At 45.1% G+C, this 8926-nt stretch overlaps 1 protein-coding gene across 3 annotated transcripts in view; it reads right to left on the bottom strand.

Moving 5' to 3' along the window:
* ZCCHC7 (zinc finger CCHC-type containing 7) overlaps positions 1-8186 on the bottom strand; it is a 126793-nt gene extending 118607 nt beyond the window's left edge. Inside the window, exon 1 of one of the 3 annotated variants that reach the window (XM_081845212.1) lies at positions 8032-8186. The gene's annotated coding sequence lies outside the window, so the exon portion shown is untranslated. Of the gene's footprint in view, positions 1-7845 lie in introns of all 3 variants that reach the window. The other 2 variants (XM_081845214.1, XM_081845213.1) reach the window with 2 other exon arrangements.
* Between the last annotated feature and the right edge of the window lie 740 nt (positions 8187-8926).

Consider the following 8926-nt stretch of genomic DNA (forward strand, 5'->3'; position numbering starts at 1 on the left):
ATACTTCAGGTTCCCTGGCTCCTCGTTAAAACAGGGAGCTGGGGTCCAATGAAATGCACAGCATCAAGGAGCATCTCTGCCTATAGCAAACCCATTTCACATCCTGCTAGTGCAACAAGAGAGGCATCAATGGTACCACCTAAGTACCCCAAATCATTCTGGAAACTAAGTGGATCCCTAAGTCTCCAGGGCCAAAAACTTTCAAAGTAGTCTCTCACCTTTTCTTTTGCTTTCATTCTGAATACCTGTTGAGTCCCTCAAGAATACAGAAACCACTACATTTTCTGCAGGTGGTCACAATGTTTGGTACTATTAGGCAAGAGTGCTCTTTGACACTAGCCGCTCACAGCCAAGTCACATGAAACATCTGGCACTCATTCACATATGGATAAATTGAGTATAAAAGTGTACGTATCACATTTATGAAGGCTGTGTGTTTATACAAGGCATGGCATCTCGCTTTTAAATATTGGCCTCTTTTAAAAAATAAAATAAAAATGAGAGTATGTACACAGGTGACACAAAGGTGCACTGTGTCTGTGACTGGCAAACAGTCATCCAGGGATGGTTCACACTGCCAGCCCCAGATTTAAAGAGTCAGAACAAGTTATTTAGGCACACAACCAGGCATCCTTACACTTTACTAGATATAGGCTTGCAAAGGGCTAAATGCTACTTGCCACACGGAAGTGGCACATTGAGTCTGAATGCTCTGTCTTCCTCCAAGGGTAAGAAGGGAACTAGAGGCAGCTAGCCCGGGGAATAAAGAAATGGCTACTACAAGACATACGGGTTGGTGATCAACGAAGTTGCTTTTCTTCCACTTACTTCTAAAAGATGCAGTTCAATTGCCAACATGATAAATTCAGAAGGGGTGGGGGCTATGGGATTGTTTTTATTTCGATTATGTATTTTGTGGTTTTATATTTTGATTTTACTCTGTGAACTGCCCTGAGACCTCCAGGTATAGGGCGGTATATAAATTCAATAAAATAAATAAATAAATAAATAAGATTCAAACCAACAGAACCCAGAAGATGTGTAGCTGGCAGTAACCCAAAGATATCACAAAATAATCATGCTTACTTCACCACCCTGTTTGCAGTCAGTGAAAATATCAAAAGAATTTCCACAGAAACTGATTTTTTACAATAAAAGTAGTAAATATAAATGGATAGAGCTGGGAAGAATGGTGAAATATTAAATGATAGCACCATAATTTCAGCTGTGAGGCAATACTTCAGTGCGTAAGCCTGCTGACAGAGCCTGTTCTCCCTTTTTACTTTGTGTAGATCTGAGGCACTTGACAAAAAATTATTGGCTGGGCATTTTTATAACATCACTCATACCCCCTAATAGAAAGCACTTTTCTCATTCCATAGCAAACAAAATCCATAAACTGACACAACATTAGTAAGCCAGGGACCACTTTCATATCTTAAGTAAAGCTAACAGGCCCTGGCATGGTAACAGTAGAAGCCTTGGAGTTAAAAGAATACAATGCATGCTGTGAGGGGCTTAATTTTCCACACTTTGAGCTCATTCATACGAGCCTTAGACTGTGGGGATATTTCTCACAGGAAATAACTTAATAACCACCCCTTCATACAAAGCAGACGGTGAAGGGGTGGCAGTTGACTCAAGGCTATCAAGTCAAGCCATATTGCCATGCTACACAGATGCAACACAACATCTGTGAACCAATGTAAGATGGAGACAAGGAATTACCTGCGATAGGGCATACTATTTAAAGAGTTCCCCGGCTCCTCATTAAAGCACAAGAATAGAGTTTTTAAGAACAGAGAAGATTTACACTCAGAGAAAAATATAAAGAAGTCTGATGCCTAGAGAAAATCTTGGCACATACTGGGGGAAAGCAATCTGTGTTTCACCTGCCAGTCACAACTCACAAGTCACAAACAGTACATAGGAACATAGACCAGCGATATGACTTGGGATAAGGCTATCTAGCTAAGTACCATCTACATTGACTGGCAGCAGATCTTCAACGTTTCAGCTGGGGGTGGGGGGTCTTTCAGAATCCTACCTGAAGAAGCCAGGAAAGTGCCTGGGGCTATAAACTTCTTAAAGACAAGGAAATAGGAAATTTTTACTAATGGCATTTAATCAAGCTGTTTCTGTTCCACTCTACTCTATTTTGTGAAAGATCTCAGGGTGGCTAACAATAAAACTGTGAGGAAATAAAATGTTATTATCAATAGAATCACAAAAATACATAAAAATCAAAATATATAAGCCATCTCTCAGCTGAACATCAGTAAAAATCGCCAAAGGAAATGTAAGAAACAAAATATTGGGCTGCCATCTGAATGATAATACTACAGGCACCAACCAGGTTTCAGGGAGGCAAGAAGTTCCAAATCCAGGTGAAAATAGCAATATTTTTAAGGAACAAAAAGCAACAGCAAGTGCAAGTGCATTAGACTGAAATGTTTGCCAAAGCCTGCTTTAACTATATCCACCATTAATTACCAGCTTTTCAACTCTGTATTTAATAGTAAAAACAATTTAAATGATGTCACCATGTCTGTAATTATAATATAGTCTGATCACAATAAGCTCTTGTTTTCCTCCAGGGACCTGGTAAATGGTTGGACTAACTCCAATAGGCCAAGCTAAAAAGCAATAACCCTATCTGAGAGATGCAAAGGACCTGAGGTGGGGGGGAACCTGAAAAACCGAGAGAAAACTCGTGATTCAAAATTTGTCTGGGCTTTTTATTTTTGAGAACAAATTAGAGGAGAAACAGAAAAACTGGGGCACCTACCACCCCCTGGTGGTTTCCTACCACCCCGGGCCTTCCCACCTCCAGTTGAAAGATGGACGAAATCTGTATCTTATTACAATGACAAATTGTATTTTTCTTTAAAAAACAAACAAACCCAAAGAATCCAGAACCAACCTGTTGGCCAAATTTATATGCCATGGTAATCCATGAACTGCGGCTTGCTGTGAACAGTGAACTACTGCATCCTACAGAATCACTCTCATTTTGCACCTCTCTTCATTAAGCAAGGACCAACAAATCATGAAGCCTTGACTTAGTGTGACATGGTAACTAGCATCAGTTGTTTCTTTCTGATGTTCAGCCAAGGCTTGATCTTGGTTCACCAAACAGTTTGGGAGGAGCAAACCAGGAGCACTGGTTCACACATGAAGGCAAGGTTCATGTTTTGTTGCTCCCAGCAAAACAAAATGAGGGCAAAATAGGAGCTATTCAGCAGTATTAATTTGCACACTGCTCACTCATAGTAATCCACAGCTTATGGCTTATAGTGACACACCACCATGCAGCCAATGTATTGTGGCATACTTTTCATAAACAAGACTCTACTAATTTAATTCCAACCAATGACAGACTTCAGCAAACCACTTTTCATCATTCACCCTACAACACGGGGATAATAATACTGGCTCACCTAGCAGGGCTACTGTAGGGATTATTATTGTGCACGAAGCACTATGAATATTTGAAATACGCTATATAAAAGTGTTATTCTGTGGGTTTTACAACAGGAAAACAAAATGGAACACAAACTTTGGCAAAAGAAATGCCAACGGGATGCTAAAAAATAATTTGAGAAGCACAATGCTATAAACAAACACCTCAAACAAAAATTCTTCAAATACATTTGTAGCAGGAGAGCAGCTAGAGAGGCAGCTGGACTTCTGGATGATAAGAGAATGAAATGTGTACTGAAGAAGATTACAGAGAAGCTGAATGAATTTGTTGCATCTGTCTCTGCAGCAGAATATATAGGGAAGAACTGTGTACCTGAACTACCATATTTTTCGCTCTATAAGACGCACTTTTTCTCCTCCAAAAATGAAGGAGAAATGTGTGTGCCTCCTATGGAGCGAATGCAGGCTTTTGCTGAAGCCTGAAGAGCGAGAGGAGTCGGTGCGCACCGACCCCTCTCGCTCTCCAGGCTTCAGGCACCTATCCGCAAGCCTTCAGAGCACTCCGAAGACTTGTGGATAGCAGCCTGCAGCCTGAAGCCCGGGAGCGGCGGCGAGGTTGCGCGCAATCTTGCTGCCGTTCCTAGACCTGTTTTGGGGGCTGGGGTCGGGGGAAGCTCGGGCTTCGGTGTCTTGGCTTCTGCCAAGGCTTCTCCCGGCTGGAGAGGTTACGTGCGGCTAAAGAGGAAGCCAAGACAGCCAGCAGGATGGATCCCGCTCGCTGTCTTGGCTTCTTTGCTCTTTGGGGCTGGGGGGGGGATTTTCCCCCTTTATTCCCCCCCCTAAAAACTAGGTGTGCCCTATGGAGCGAAAAATACGGTAATATTCACAGGATAGGAGTCTGAGGAACTGAGGAAGAAAGGGGTGGCAAGAGATGACGTTCTCTAGGCCTAACAGAAAAAATAAAAACTGACAAATTGCCATATAACATCCACCTGAGAGTTCTCAGAGAACTCAAATGTGAAATTGCTGGTCTTCTAACAAAAATATGTAACCTTTCCCGAAGATCATCCTCCATACCTGACGACTGGAAAGCAGCCAATGCAACATCAATTTTGAAAAACAGATCCAAGCGGGATTCTGGAAATTAAAAGCTAGTTAGCTTAATGTTTGTTCTGAGGAAACTGGTAGAATTAACAAGCATACAGAAGAACAAGTCTTCCTGAACCAGAACCAGAATGGCTTCAGCAAGGGCAAATCCTGTGTCATTAAACTTTTAGACTAGAGAACGTCAACAAGTATATAGATGGAGGTGATCCAGTTGACACTGCTTACTTAAAACCTTCCAAAAGCTTTTGACAAAGATCTTACTGTGGATCAGTAACTGCTTAAGAAACAGGAAACAGAATGTAGGAATGGACAGTTCTCCCAATAAAGAGATAGAATGAGTTCCCCAAAGATCAGTGCTGGGATGTGTTTTTTAGCATCTTCATAAATTACTTAAGAGCTAGCGGTGAACAACAAAGTAGCCAAGTCACCAAATTGTCCAGGGGGTTAAAACAAAACAGGATTGTGAAACGTTCCAGAAGGTTCTCTCCAAACTGAGTGAAGAGAGAGTAAGTAAGATGGTAAATGTAATTCAGTTAAGTCGGTGTAAAGGGATGAATGAGGGTGGGGGACACACACCTTAATTTCTCATATATACTCATGTGCTCTAAATTAGCAGTGACTGATCAGGAAGGAGACATTGTGATTGTAGTGGATAGTTCAATGAAGTCGACTCAGTCTCAGCAGATGGCAGCTGTAAAAAAGGAGAATTCCATGCTAGGGTTCATTGGGAATGGAACTGAAAATAAAACTGCCGGTATCATAATACCATTACACAAATCTATGGCATGAGCATATTTTGAATACTGTGTAAAGTTCTGGTTGCCTCCCCTTAAAAAGGAAATTGTGGGGCTTGAAAAGGACAACCAAAGTGATCAATGGGTCAGAGCAACTCCCTTTGAATTGAGGAAACAACATTTTGGACTTAATTCATTTGGACATTTTGGACTTAATTCAGGAAGATTCAGGCTACACAATAGAAAGTACTTCTCCACACAGTGTATAGTTAAATTATGGCATTTGCTTCCATAAGATATAGTTGTGGCCACCATGGCTTTTTAAATGGATGGGTGTAAATGAGGATTAGACAAATTCCAGGAGGATCGGGCTATCAAATGGCTACAAACCACAATGGCTGAGTTTCTTACAAGCTTGGTAGATGAAGGGAACGCAGTGCATGTAGCCTACCTTGATTTCAGCAAGGCATTTGACAAGGTGCCCCATGATATTATTGTAAAGAAGCTGGTAAAATGCGGACTTGACTATGCTACCACTCAGTGGATTTGTAACTGGCTGACTGACCGAACCCAAAGGGTGCTCATCAATGGTTCCTCTTCATCCTGGAGAAGAGTGACTAGTGGGGTGCCACAGGGTTCTGTCTTGGGCCCGGTCTTATTCAACATCTTTATCAACGACTTGGATGATGGACTCAAGGGCATCCTGATCAAATTTGCAGATGACACCAAATTGGGAGGGGTGGCTAACACCCCAGAGGACAGGATCACACTTCAAAACGACTTTCACAGATTAGAAAACTGGGCCAAAACAAACAAGATGAATTTTAACAGGGAGAAATGTAAAGTATTGCACTTGGGCAAAAAAAATGAGAGGCACAAATACAAGATGGGTGACACCTGGCTTGAGAGCAGTACATGTGAAAAGGATCTAGGAGTCTTGGTTGACCACAAACTTGACATGAGCCAACAGTGTGACGCGGCAGCTAAAAAAGCCAATGCAATTCTGGGCTGCATCAATAGGAGTATAGCATCTAGATCAAGGGAAGTAATAGTGCCACTGTATTCTGCTCTGGTCAGACCTCACCTGGAGTACTGTGTCCAGTTCTGGGCACCACAGTTCAAGAAGGACACTGACAAACTGAACGTGTCCAGAGGAGGGCAACCAAAATGGTCAAAGACCTGGAAACGATGCCTTATGAGGAACGGCTAAGGGAGCTGGGCATGTTTAGCCTGGAGAAGAGGAGGTTAAGGGGTGATATGATAGCCATGTTCAAATATATAAAAGGATGTCACATAGAGGAGGGAGAAAGGTTGTTTTCTGCTGCTCCAGAGAAGCGGACACGGAGCAATACTGTAGTTCCAAACTACCAGAAAGAAGATTCCACCTAAACATTAGGAAGAACTTCCTGACAGTAAGAGCTGTTCGACAGTGGAATTTGCTGCCAAGGAGTGTGGTAGAGTCTCCTCCTTTGGAGGTCTTTAAGCAGAGGCTTGACAACCATATGTCAGGAGTGCTCTGATGGTGTTTCCTGCTTGGCAGAGGGTTGGACTCGATGGCCCTTGTGGTCTCTTCCAACTCTAGGATTCTATGATTCTACCCTCCACTTTCAGAGGCAGTGAGCCTCCAAATACCAGTGGTATACAAGCGTGGATAGTACTGTTGCACTCATGTCCTACTTCTTGGCTTTTCATAGGATTCTAGTTTGCAAGTGCAATGACTACATAGCACTGTGGTTGAGGCTACTCGGCTCTTCTTATATTTTGTACACCCATATAATACCTAGCACAGTTCAAACATCTTGGTTACAGAAAGCCTGGCCAATAACGAATGTGCCATGTGTTCAAGATACCAAAATATTTCTGTACTCCTAATTTCATAAATGCTTCATATATGCCTCTGTAGAACTAAGTATTCTCAAGCACAGGCAAAACTAGGCTTTATTTCACCCGGGTCAAAGACCTTGTTTGGCACACACACACCCAGCACACATTTGGCGCCCCTATGGAGGCTTCACCCAGGGCAAGAAACTTGGCTAGCCCCCCACCCCCTCCGTAGCTACAGCTCTGCCTCATGGCACTACTCCCTGCTCCCCTTCCCCAAGATCAGTTGCCAACTGTGCTATGTTGGAAGAGGGGGTGGCCAACACAATCTTTCCACACTTTGAAGCTGAACAGGACCGCAAATAGTTTTTCTCAAGCATCCCAGGCGCTGTCCGCCTCAGAGCACGTGAAAAATACATTTTCTCTGAACAGAACAAAGCTTCGACTCGCAAGAGGCAAACAAGACCCAACAAATGCTGCGATATGGTATCCCTTCCTACAGCCTCTGGGGAGGTGTTGTGGCTGGGACTACAACTCCCATCAACCCTTGCGAGCAGGAGCAGCGGTCGGGGACGATGGGACTTGTAGTCCAACAACATCTGGTTGGACCCAAGTTTGAGGGAGGCTGTGGCTCATCAATGCTTTGACCTCCTGACGGGAAGGACACCGACGCCTTCGAGCATGAGCAGAGTGCCCCCCACCCCCACCCCCCCACAGAGAACCACCCTTCACAAAAGTAAAAACGTAAGAAAACACCCACCCACACGAGCGTTATTCCCGCCAGAAGGATGAAATTGGGGCAACCTGAGGAGAGGAGAGTTGGGTAAGGTCGGCGCGGGGGTGAGGGAAAAGCGGGCGCGCCAACAGCGGGCCGGGCCGGGCCGGGCCGGGCCGGGGGTCAAGGCCGCCTGGTCCTCGAGCTCCCACCCTCGCGCACGTTACTCACTAGCGCTGCCTGCTGCGACCAGGAAGCCCCTCGCGACCGGAACAGGCGCCTCCAACGACCTCCTCCTCCCGCCCCTCGCGTCGGGCTGCGCTTCCGCCCGCTGAGGCAAAGAAGGGGGCGGGACGCTCATGGCCGCGCCTGCGCGCCGGCTTGCCACGGAGGCCAGGGCGCAGGCGCGCTGGCGCCCCGTCTCTCTCTCTCTCTCACACGCGCGCACACAAACCTGACGGGCCATTGGCTTGAGGCCGCGGGCGGGGTGGGAGGGCGGAGGCGGCGGCGGCGGCGGCGGCGCTCTTGTCTGTGAAGGGAAGCGGCCGGAGGAGAAGGGCTGGGCGGCTGGGCGGTGAAAAAGAGGGGCGGGGGCGCGCCAGGGACGGGAAGGTAGCGCTTGGGGGTTTGGGGCGATGCCAGAGTTGTCGCTTTAAGAAAATCCCCTCTTAGCGCCTGTGCTTCATGCAAGAAGATTCCCCCTAAACATTAGGAAGAACTTACTGACAGTAGCACTTTAAAGACCAACTAAGTTAGTTCTAGGTATGAGCTTTCGTGTGCATGCACACTTCTTCAGATACTTCTTCTTTCGTGCATGCACACGAAAGCTCATACCTAGAACTAACTTAGCTGGTCTTTAAGGCGCTACTGCAAGGAATTTTTTTATTTTGTTTTGACTATGGCAGACCAACACGGCTACCTATCTGTAACTGGAACTTCCTGACAGTAAGAGCTGTTTGACAGTGGAATTTGCTGCCAAGGAGTGTGGTGGAGTCTCCTTCTTTGGAGGTCTTTAAGCAGAGGCTTGACAACCATATGTCAGGAGTGCTCTGATGGTGTTTCCTGCTTGGCAGGGGGTTGGACTCGATGGCCCTTGTGGTCTCTTCCAACTCTACGATTCTATGAT

This window comes from Podarcis erhardii (assembly GCF_964252035.2).
Source record: "Podarcis erhardii genome assembly, chromosome: 17".
NCBI classification, from domain to species: Eukaryota; Metazoa; Chordata; class Lepidosauria; order Squamata; family Lacertidae; genus Podarcis; species Podarcis erhardii.